The sequence below is a fragment of the Triticum urartu genome, chromosome 4 (genome assembly GCF_003073215.2).
Source record: "Triticum urartu cultivar G1812 chromosome 4, Tu2.1, whole genome shotgun sequence".
Lineage (NCBI taxonomy): Eukaryota > Viridiplantae > Streptophyta > Magnoliopsida > Poales > Poaceae > Triticum > Triticum urartu.
In genome coordinates, this window is record NC_053025.1 from 152,372,710 (window position 1) to 152,383,175 (window position 10,466).

Consider the following 10,466-nt stretch of genomic DNA (forward strand, 5'->3'; position numbering starts at 1 on the left):
CTGCTAGAATCGTGTGTTCACTGACAAAGCCTTGCGTAAACAAGTCAGCCTCAAAATCTGTGGCGTGTACAACCCATTTGCTATTATTTTTATAATTTTTACTCATTTTCTAATTCATATGGAATTTATTGCAGCCCGTTTTCCATTTCTAGAATTGCTGGCCATTTTCTGGTCAGTACCAGGGTAAAAAAATTAACTAAATATGTGGGAAATTTTGAAAATTCGCAAATTTTTGCTGGGGAACGAAATATTCTTAATCCAAAAATTAATAGCCATACTAAAACAAATTTAAAAATAAATTAGTACTATGTCATGTTAAATCCAATGAAATACGTATAAGATATGAGTGAAGAACAAAAACAAAAAAGAAACTTATATCCCATTTGCTATAATTTTTTTGGAATTTTCAACCCCTTTTGATATTACTTTTAACAGACATTGACCATACTCTTAAGCCAGGACGGAATGCATCCCTCCTCGTCTTGAAAGATTTGCAGCCCAGTAATTCGGAGAAAACAAATAGGCCTAGCTTGGGTATTCTTCAAAAAGAAATACTGGGCTACATATTTTCCCAAAGAACTGGTGCATGAGCATTTAGCTTTATTTATTTATTTACTTATTTATGTTTAGGGGACCATGAGCATGTACCTGGGCCGGATTCATGTGAGAGCCTCCCTTCCAGTTAATTATGGGCTTCTCTATTGGGCCTTCATCAGTGGGCTGCATGTTATCAACAAGTGGAAAATGTGTTCCGTACGATAAATAGTATGCGCTACGTACGGTACGGGGCACTAAAGGATTGAACTGTGCAACGACTTCCAAAACATTGTGTTTGTCGTTCCAACAACACATTTATTCAACCAACAGACGAAATATACTACTGATTGTACATTGAAAACAACAGCAGCAGCAACCAGGGCTGGGGGTGCAATAGAAGCAGTAAGCAGGCCAGAAGAGTGAAGACACAGCTCTCTCTTCCAAACCAAACATCAGCCATCATTACAAAAGGGCTACCAAAAAAGAACAAGTTTATGCATCAAACTAAATAAAGATCCTACTACACCAAGTGTACGCATCTAACTAACTAGCTCAGTTAGACATTACTATTTATTAAGCTATGGAGATTGGCTGACGGCTTGAACCAGATGGGTGCCTAACGGGGGAAACTCCAGCAAGCAGGTCGAAGTCTGATACTTGCGACCCTCTCTCCTACTTTGGGCTGCAGAGCGTGGCGGCACATATCAGGGTATGGTGCATGCAGAGACGCATGGTACGCTGTGTACACACAATTTTTCCTGATGAATGAAACCGCGCTGCCATCATGATCCTTGCCGTCGGTTATCTCCTGGTTAATCGGATAATACAGTCCGACAAACAGAGAGCGTGTACCAAGGCTACTTACCAGCCTCCAGTCAAAAATTCCTGAAGGCCCAGAGAATCTGGGATCCTGCTCAAAGACCTTGCAGTGACAGTGATTGTATTCCGCGAAACAACACGTCCGGTACGTGCGAACGATCATCAATCTTTTGCCGTCGTCTGATCGATCCAGGAACCACCTGCAACTACCATGCTGCTTTTCTTTGAAAGGTTATGGGATTAGGAAGGGTAGGGACACCAGGCGGCCTACAACATCATATCAAGTTGGAGTCAAATAAAAAAGGGCTCTTGGTTTAGTCAATCTTAAGAACAACATGTTATGAGCATGAATATTTTTTCAGCAAATGTTGACAGTAATATAAGAAAGCCATCATGATATCATAGGAAAGTAACATACTGCTGTAACAGCCATTTGTAGCGATGACTGGAGTAGGCCAGCAATACTGTCGGATTTCAGGTTCCGGCAGACCCTTGAGGTTCGAACACTGGGGTGCGCGCGGAGATTTCGCCTTCTACCTACCTGCACCCCTCCGCCTCGCTAAGATCTAAGCTATGGAAAGAACAACACAAGAGACACAGGGTTTATACTGGTTCGGGCCACCGTTGTGGTGTAATACACTACTCCAGTGTGTGGTGTGGTGGATTGCCTCTTGGGCTGATGATGATGAGCAATACAAGGAAGAACAGCCTCGCGAGGGTCTGTTCTTGGCTGGGGGGATGAACTGCTAGGAAGAGTTCAGTCGCCCTTCTCTCTCTATGTGTGTGTGATGCTACTCGATCCGATCCTAGTTAGTTTTTCTCACTACAAGAAATATGTCAACTTATGACCTTCTGTCAGTGACCCTCGAAGAATTGATCATAAATTTATGACCATTTTAGACCAATTGGTCAAAAGCTGTCTGGGGGGCTCCAAACCCTAAACCGTTGCGACCATTTTGGTCAGAAAGGTCATAATTTCCTTACACGAAATGGTCATAAAGCAAACAACGCTAGTCCGCTGCCTTATTTCTAGTTGTTAACGACCAATATAGATGGTTATAGCCTTGTAAATTGTGGTGGGTTGCGATGACTATGCGCCATCTCATCAGTTTTGCCTATGTGTCATGTCCATGTGGCAGTTTTTGCCCTAGGTTGTGAAGCAACCTATATTTCTGTCATTCCCAAAATTCCCAAAAAAATCTTATAAATTCTTTGGGTCATATCTTCATCAAATATGTTAAAATCCTTCCTTGTCTAGTTCAAAACTAATTCAACAATATTCATTTTCCTATTCTGTTCACAACAACACTTTATGAAGGAAGTGCTATTTATATATTCTTGATTGCCCTCAGAATTTTTTGGCACTCTTTTCTATCCAAATTATTACCGCATGACAAAATTCAGCTCCATTTGCCTAGCAAATCTTCCTCGGCAAATTTCCAAAGTTTTTGTCCACCTAGAAGCATTGTGAAGGAAGTACCTTTTTTATATCTCTAAATGACATGAAATTTATACAGTTCGTTCATATGCCCAAATTATCAACCTCCTCCAAATTGCAGCTCAGTCAAATCATCTATGTGAGCCCAGGTTCAATTTATATTTTATGGCCAAATTGGCACGTTGCAAAGCAAGTGTTATATAGACCCCTCCTATTACCCTCAAACTTTTCGGGCACTCTTCCATACCCAAATCATTGCCACATGATAATATTCAGCTCAATTTTCCTAGTAAATATTTCTCGGGAAATTTCCAAAGTTTCTACCTCAAGAGAAGCTTTGTGAAGTAAGTACTAGCTAGGCTTACCCAAATGATCTGAAAATTTACCAGCGCATGACCATACCTAAGTAACTTACCTACACCAATTTTGAGATCATTTCATTCATCCAATCTCTCTCACTAGTTTTCCCAAGTTTCTGTCCATAGAAGAGCATTGTGAAGCAAGTACTTCTTTGGCATGTCCAAATGGTATCAATTTTCTACAATGCTTTCCTATGCCCAAATAACCATCCTCCACAAAATTTCAGCTCACTCCATTCATTATTTTGAGCCCAGCTTCAACATTCATATTTTTGTCCAGCGTGATACTTTGCAAAGCAAGTACCACCTAGGGTCCTCCTTTTGAGCTAAAAATTTGTGAAGACATTCTCCTTAGTAGATGATCATCCTCAGCCAAAACTCACGCCCATTGGCCATGTGCATTTCCCGTACCGCTAATCAAACACTTGGCTGATAATTCATGTTTGAGCATCGATCGGTCTCCTCGTGAGAATCTTATGTTGTAATTTTCTTCCTAGCACCAACCTGGGGAGTGCCCAACCCACTAGACATGCCTAGGCCGCCCAAAACACATGGCAACATTACGGTCACGCGGTGACCACGCGACGGGCATGCGAGTTTACGCACTCTAGAGTTGGGGCCCTCGGCCACCGCCCAAACCTCGACGTATCGCCACCAAACCATGTATTTATGATTAAATAGGTCCTTATGTAACTAGAAATGATTTTTAGAAAAAATAAATAGCAAACTATGAGGCAGCTGCAGTTCAAATTTGACCCGCTTCCAGCTGAATCGGCGGAAATTTGTCTTTTTCACGAGAGGTGGATCAAAAAAATTTCCACCCAACCATTTTTCAATTGTGCATTAAATATGGCCTGGTATTTTATAAAAATGATTTGGTCCAATTTTGCAACAATTATTTGGTAGTTCCTTCACAAAAAAACCTCCTTTCGGGCACTCAAAAAATGGAAAATGGTTTTTTCGTCCAACGAAAATGAAAACTTCCTTTGGCAACATTGTTTTCCATTCCAATATGCACCCGTGTGCACAATATGAGATCATTTGAACAAACTATGCCATGAATGTGGCCATAAGATTGATCATTTGGCTTGAAAGCCATTGATCTCCACACATGATAGCTCGTTTTTGAGAACACTTTTTTAAAATAATTGCCATATTACAAGTTTGTTATTTTTCCTATGAACTTGGCCACATATGATGACACAATGCGAAGGTTTCCCAATTTTTTGATTTTTTTTTGAATTTTTTATGCCCGTTTCAAAATGCGGTCAAAACGGCGGGAATGACCGTTCCTAGCTAGTGGTTGAATCTTGGAATTTTGTTGCTGTTTCTCTGATTAAAAAGATACTTATGTACCTAGAAATGATTTTTGGAAAAAATAAATAGCAAACTATGAGGCAGCTGCAGTTCAAATTTGACCCGCTTCCAACTGAATCGGCAGAAATTTGTCTTTTTCACGAGAGGTGGATCAAAACTTTTTGCAACCAACCATTTTGTCAATTGTGCATTAAATATGGCCTAGTATTTTATAAAAATGATTTGGTCCAATTTTGCAACAATTATTTGGTAGTTCCTTCACAAACAAACCTCCTTTCGGGCACTCGAAAAATGGAAAATGGTTTTTTCGTCCAACGAAAATGAAAACTTCCTTAGGCAACATTGTTTGCCATTCCAATATGCACCCATGTGCACAATATGAGATCATTTGAACAAACTATGCCATGAATGTGGCCATAAGATTGATCATTTGGCTTGAAAGCCATTGATTTCCACACATGATAGCTCGTTTCTGGGAACACTTTGTTAAAATAATTGCCATATTACAAGTTTGTTATTTTTCCTAGGAACTTGGCCACATATGATGACACAATGCGAAGGTTTCCCAATTTTTTGATTTTTTTTTGAATTTTTTATGCCCGTTTCAAAATGCGGTCAAAACGGCGGGAATGACCGTTCCTAGCTAGTGGTTGAATCTTGGAATTTTGTTGCTGTTTCTCTGATTAAAAAGATACTTATGTACCTAGAAATGATTTTTGGAAAAAATAAATAGCAAACTATGAGGCAGCTGCAGTTCAAATTTGACCCGCTTCCAACTGAATCGGCTGGAATTTGTCTTTTTCACCAGAGGTGGATCAAAACTTTTGACACCCAACCATTTTATCAATTGTGCATTAAATATGTCATAATATTTTATAAAAATGATTTGGTACAATTTTGCAACAAATATATGGTAGGTCCTTCACAAAAAAACCTCATTTCGGGCACTCGAGAAATGGAAAATGAATTTTCCGTGCAAAGAAAATGAAAACTCCCTTTGGCAACATTGTTTGGAATTCCAAGATGCACCCTTGTGCACAATATGAGATCATTTGAACAAACTATGCCATGAATGTGACCATGAGATTGAGCGTTTGGGTTGAAATCCATGAATCTTCACACATGATAGCTCATTTATGAGAACACTTTTCTAAAATAATTTCCGTATTACGAGTTTATTATTTTTCCTGGAAACTTGGTCACATATAATGACACAATGCGAAGGTTCTCCAATTTTTTGATTTTTTTTGAATTTTTTATGCCCGTTTCAAAATGCGATCAAAACGGCGGGCTTGACCGTTCCTAGCTAGTGGTTGAATCTTGGAATTTTTTTGGTGTTTCTCTGATTAAATAGGTACTTATGTACCTAGAAATGATTTTTGGAAAAAATAAATAGCAAACTATGAGGCAGCTGTAGTTCAAATTTGACCCGCTTCCAGCTGAATCGGCGGAAATTTGTCTTTTTCACGGAGGTGGATTAAAAGTTTTGACACCCAACCATTTGCTTATTTGTACATTAAATATGGTCTAGTATTTTAAAAAAATGATTTGATACAATTTTGCAACAAATATTTGGTATGTTCTTCACAAAAAAACTCATTTTAAGCACTCGAAAAATGAAAAATGAATTTTCGTGCAAAGAAAATGAAAAGTTCCTTATTACTATTTTGTTATTTTTTTCTTCTAAAAACTAGGTCACATTTGATGACATGATGAGAAGGTTTTTCATTTGTTTCATTTTTTCCAATATATCAGGTCAAGTAAATAGCTAAGATGATCTGACATCTTATTTTTAAATTTATCACGACTAATTCAATTGGTCATAATATTGTATTGCGTTCTGATTGGTCCGTGGACAAGGCACACGGATCATGCACAAAACACCATTGGATCTTCCCGGATCCAACGGTAGCCGTCGCTCCTCGCCTCCCCCACCAACCCCACCTGAGGCGAAACCCTAGCTGGCATCTTCCATCCACCACCCCTGCCTCCTTTCTTTCTTTCTTTCTTCCTCTCCCCTCGTCCCCCTCAGATCCCCCTCCCCCGATCCCACCAGCCGGCGGCGACCTTCCCGCATCCATGGCCTCCCCGCGCCCATCCTCGCCGCATCGCCACCCCAACCCCTCCCTTCCCCACCGCATCCAGATCTCCGCCGCCAACCTCCTTCCCACCCCCTCCCCGCACCCGCAGCGGCTCCCACCCTCCCCGCACCCGCGCATGCCGCCGTTGGCTCCTCCACCTCCAGGCGACGCCGAGCCCGCGGTCTCCCTCCCCAAGATCGCGCCGGAGCCCGCGGTCCTCCTCCACCTCCAGGCGACGCCGACACCGCGGCCACCCCGACCCCTCCCTTCCCCACCGCATCGCCACCCCCAAGCCACCTCCCTTCCCTAACCCTACACCCGTACCTCAACCTGCGCCACAACACGTCGGATCCCCCTTCCCTGCTGCCGCTCCCCCTCCTCTCCCCTCAACCGGCGGCCAGATCCACCCACTCCCTCTCCCCACCCACTCACCGAACTCCCTCTCCGTCGCCGCCATTTAGGCCGGCAGCCATCTCCGGCACGCAAGGCATCGGTGACCAGGAAGGAGGCATGGAGATGAGCTTCGGGGGCGGAGGTGGAGGGGAGTGCTCGTCGTCGTCCGCGGCGTCGATATAGTTTAGCGGTGCCCATCCCCCTCCCCGCCTCCCACCCCCCTCGCCGCCGCCTCCTCCTTCCTCCAGCACTACGTATCCAACCTCGCCTCTCGCTTCGCCGCCCCGCACTCTGGTCTCAAGAGCTCGCCAGCATGATCGCCCACAGGGTAAGCTCCTCCTCCCTCTCTCTTCCCCGCCCCGCCGTCCTCCCCCAGTCCTCTAGATCCGCCGCGTCATCGATCTTACCCCCATCGTGGCTGACCTCTCTGTGTTTGTGTGCAGTTCCACCAGTACCAGGTGGTGGGTCGCGCGCTGCCGACCCCCGGCGATGAGCAGCCCAAGATCTACCGCATGAAGCTCTGGGCCACCAACGAGGTTCGCGCCAAGTCCAAGTTCTGGTCAGTCTCCTCCCCCGACCTCGATCTTCCTCGTGCACTGGTTTCGTCGGTGCTTATGTGTTTGATTGTTTGGTTGTTTGCGCGCAGGTACTTCCTGAGGAAGCTCAAGAAGGTGAAGAAGGCCAACGGCCAGATGCTCGCCATCAATGAGGTATATCACTTCTCTCCAGTTGCCATGATCCGTGGATGCAACTTTAACTGTGCTGGCTGGTACTAACTGCCGTGGTTGTGCAATAGATCATTTTAGGTACCGTGTTGGTCTTGTGTATGGCGAAGACACTTGATTTTAGTTACTGCATAGGGAGATGTATGCAGCGTCGCAGTGTTCTAGCTTTAACCAAACGGTAGAATAATATTGTTTCTGTGGATCGTGCCGAGGTTTTGGTGGTTTCTACTGAAGGTCCTTGGTTCCTTACTAGGTCATGTATATTGGTCATGACCTCACTTGTATGTTAGGTTTAGTTCGTGTGTTCTGTGATGTTGCTGAAATAGGGTATTTGGTAGATTTATACCAGATCATGTAAGTTGGTTCTGGCCTCATTCGGTGTGAATTTAAATTGAACGAGCCGCTCTCTTAAACAACACTGCGACACTAAGTTCACTTTGCTCTTGTCTTGTTATGTAATAAGTGTTCTCAGTTGGTATCAAATGCGGTACCCTGTTCACCCTGCTTCTGTTATGTTACAAGTGTTTTGAATTAAGTCCATAAATGATTGTTGTCCAGTGCACACAGTAGCACTGCAAAATGCAAGTATGCTGATTATTTTTTGAAAACTCTATATATTATTTCTAGCATCTTATACATGTAAAAAGAGAGTTAGAAAATGTGAATTAAGTGTAACCATGAGCTTTGTTTGTTCTTGTACTCTTTGTATGTTCCTGGTCGCCACCACCGACTGCGAGCGGGGGTCCTGGTCCTCTCCCTCGTCGTCCTCGGCGGCGGCATCGCGGCTTGGCGCCATCGCCGTGCCCTGCGTCAACGTCACGATCAGCTTCACGGATCACCGTCTTCACGGTACGCACGCACACATTTCTGAAATCCACAGTCAACAGTTTGGTGTACGCGCTGACTACTGAATCATGAGACATGCGTGTGGTTGTGCTTGTGCAGAGGTTGGTCGAAGAGGGCTGGAGTTCATCCTGTTCCTGCTGTCCCTGTTCGTGTTCCTCTTAGGTACCTCCTAGTTCATCTTCGACCTCATCCTGCTGAGATTTCCATCCAACCCTCCCCGTCCCCATCGTGCTCTTTCTAGTTAGTACTCGTCCGAGAGAGTTGCTTGGAGTAACTATACTCAAGATGCAGTCGCAGTAGGATTAGTTGCTTGGAGTATTTAACAAGACCGAACAAGATTTAACTTGTCAAGATTTAACAATATTTCTTAGTAAAGCTGAGTAGAGTATATATTCTGAACATGAAAGCATAAATATTCTCAGCATAAGTACATGATTAGGAGTATCATGCTTCTGAATATCTCCAAGCTGGATATTTCCATTAAACATGTTTCTGAATACCTCCCATATATATTTCCGTTAGTCTGCTTAGTGCATCATTAAGATTATAAGCATCATTTTCATTGAATCCTGGTTACATATTTGTGTGTACTCAAGTTGAAAATGGGACTTGGAATAATATGCAAGTTTCATCTTTTCTATTGCAGCGAGTGGGTCGGTTATGCACTGGCAGCATCCTTGTATGAATGAGTATATCGTCTTAACTATCTAGGGACAAAAATCATTGTATTAGCTGAATTTGTGTTATCTTTCTAAAGAACTTGTCCTTTTTTTTGAATGTTCTGTTCATAATATATTGGCTCCAGTGTTTTGATTCTTCTCTTCTGATTCATGTAACAGGGCGACGGCCGAAGGCATGATGATAGTTCTATTGCTGTCCTAGTGTAGCGAAGGTAGCCTAGTCGACTATGGTCGCGTAGTTGGTCATGCATACAGTTTCATCTGACTGGAGCAGGAGCCCAGTTTGTGCTGATTGTCAATTCTCATTGTGATTGTCCCTATATCTGTGTGACTGATTGTATTTGTATCTGTGTTGTAACTGTGTCATGACAGAAGGAGCCCAGTATATTTGTATGACTGTGATTGATTCTCGCTGTTGTTATTTGAAATATTACTTGTGTTTTCTGTCTGTTCTTATTTAAACATGGTTATTTATTTCTGTCAAATTGTCAAATTGTAATCTGAATAATATGATGCTACCAAAAGGGTCCCACTTTAATAGAACTTGACAACTGGGACCCATCTGACTAGTGGACCCTTCTTTTGGGAAAAAAGAAAAACTAAATTCGTTTAGACAAAAAGGCCACAACCCAACAATAAAAAGGCTGCAATATTGGACTTGGCCCATGAACCCAACCAAATTGACAGACAGAAAAAAACACAAATAGGCTGAATTGTTGGGCTAGGCCCATGTAGAAAATCGAATTGGACCGGGCTGAATCTTGTGCCACGTCAGATTGCCACGCTGGATGCCTACGTGGCCTGGAGAGGTTGCTAGTGACCAAAACGCCACAGTAGATGTATTTTGGTCATAAACGTTTGCGACCATTCCAGAAGAAAGGTCACTATAGTCAGTTTACGACGCCCAGCTTTTGACCTTATGTTTTTGGTCACAAAAAGGTCATAAATGGAAATTTGTGACCATTCAGTGACCAATAGTGGTGGTCATAAGTTGACATATTTCTTGTAGTGTCTCTTGGCTTCCAGATTCTCCCTTATTGATTGCCCCCCTACCCTGGGGGTGGGTAGTCCTATTTATAGGCACAGGCCCTGGGCCTCTTCCCAAATATTGAGCGGGAAGGGCGCCAACAATTGGCCATTTTGAAGGGGAACATATGGTACACATATCCTGACTAAAGTTGGTCCTCGCCTGCCAAAGGCTCTGGTGGTGACGCTGGCTTGGGCTCCACAATGACTTCCTCCCTGCCGTTGGACTGGTCTTGGTCTCGTTG

At 43.2% G+C, this 10,466-nt stretch overlaps 1 long non-coding RNA gene across 1 annotated transcript; it reads left to right on the plus strand.

The window, feature by feature from the left end:
• The first annotated feature begins 7,244 nt into the window (after nucleotides 1-7,244).
• On the plus strand, nucleotides 7,245-7,654 carry LOC125553714. Its single transcript, XR_007304163.1, has 3 exons — nucleotides 7,245-7,272; nucleotides 7,388-7,503; nucleotides 7,591-7,654. It is a non-coding gene; the product is annotated as an uncharacterized LOC125553714 (long non-coding RNA).
• Nucleotides 7,655-10,466: the final 2,812 nt, after the last annotated feature.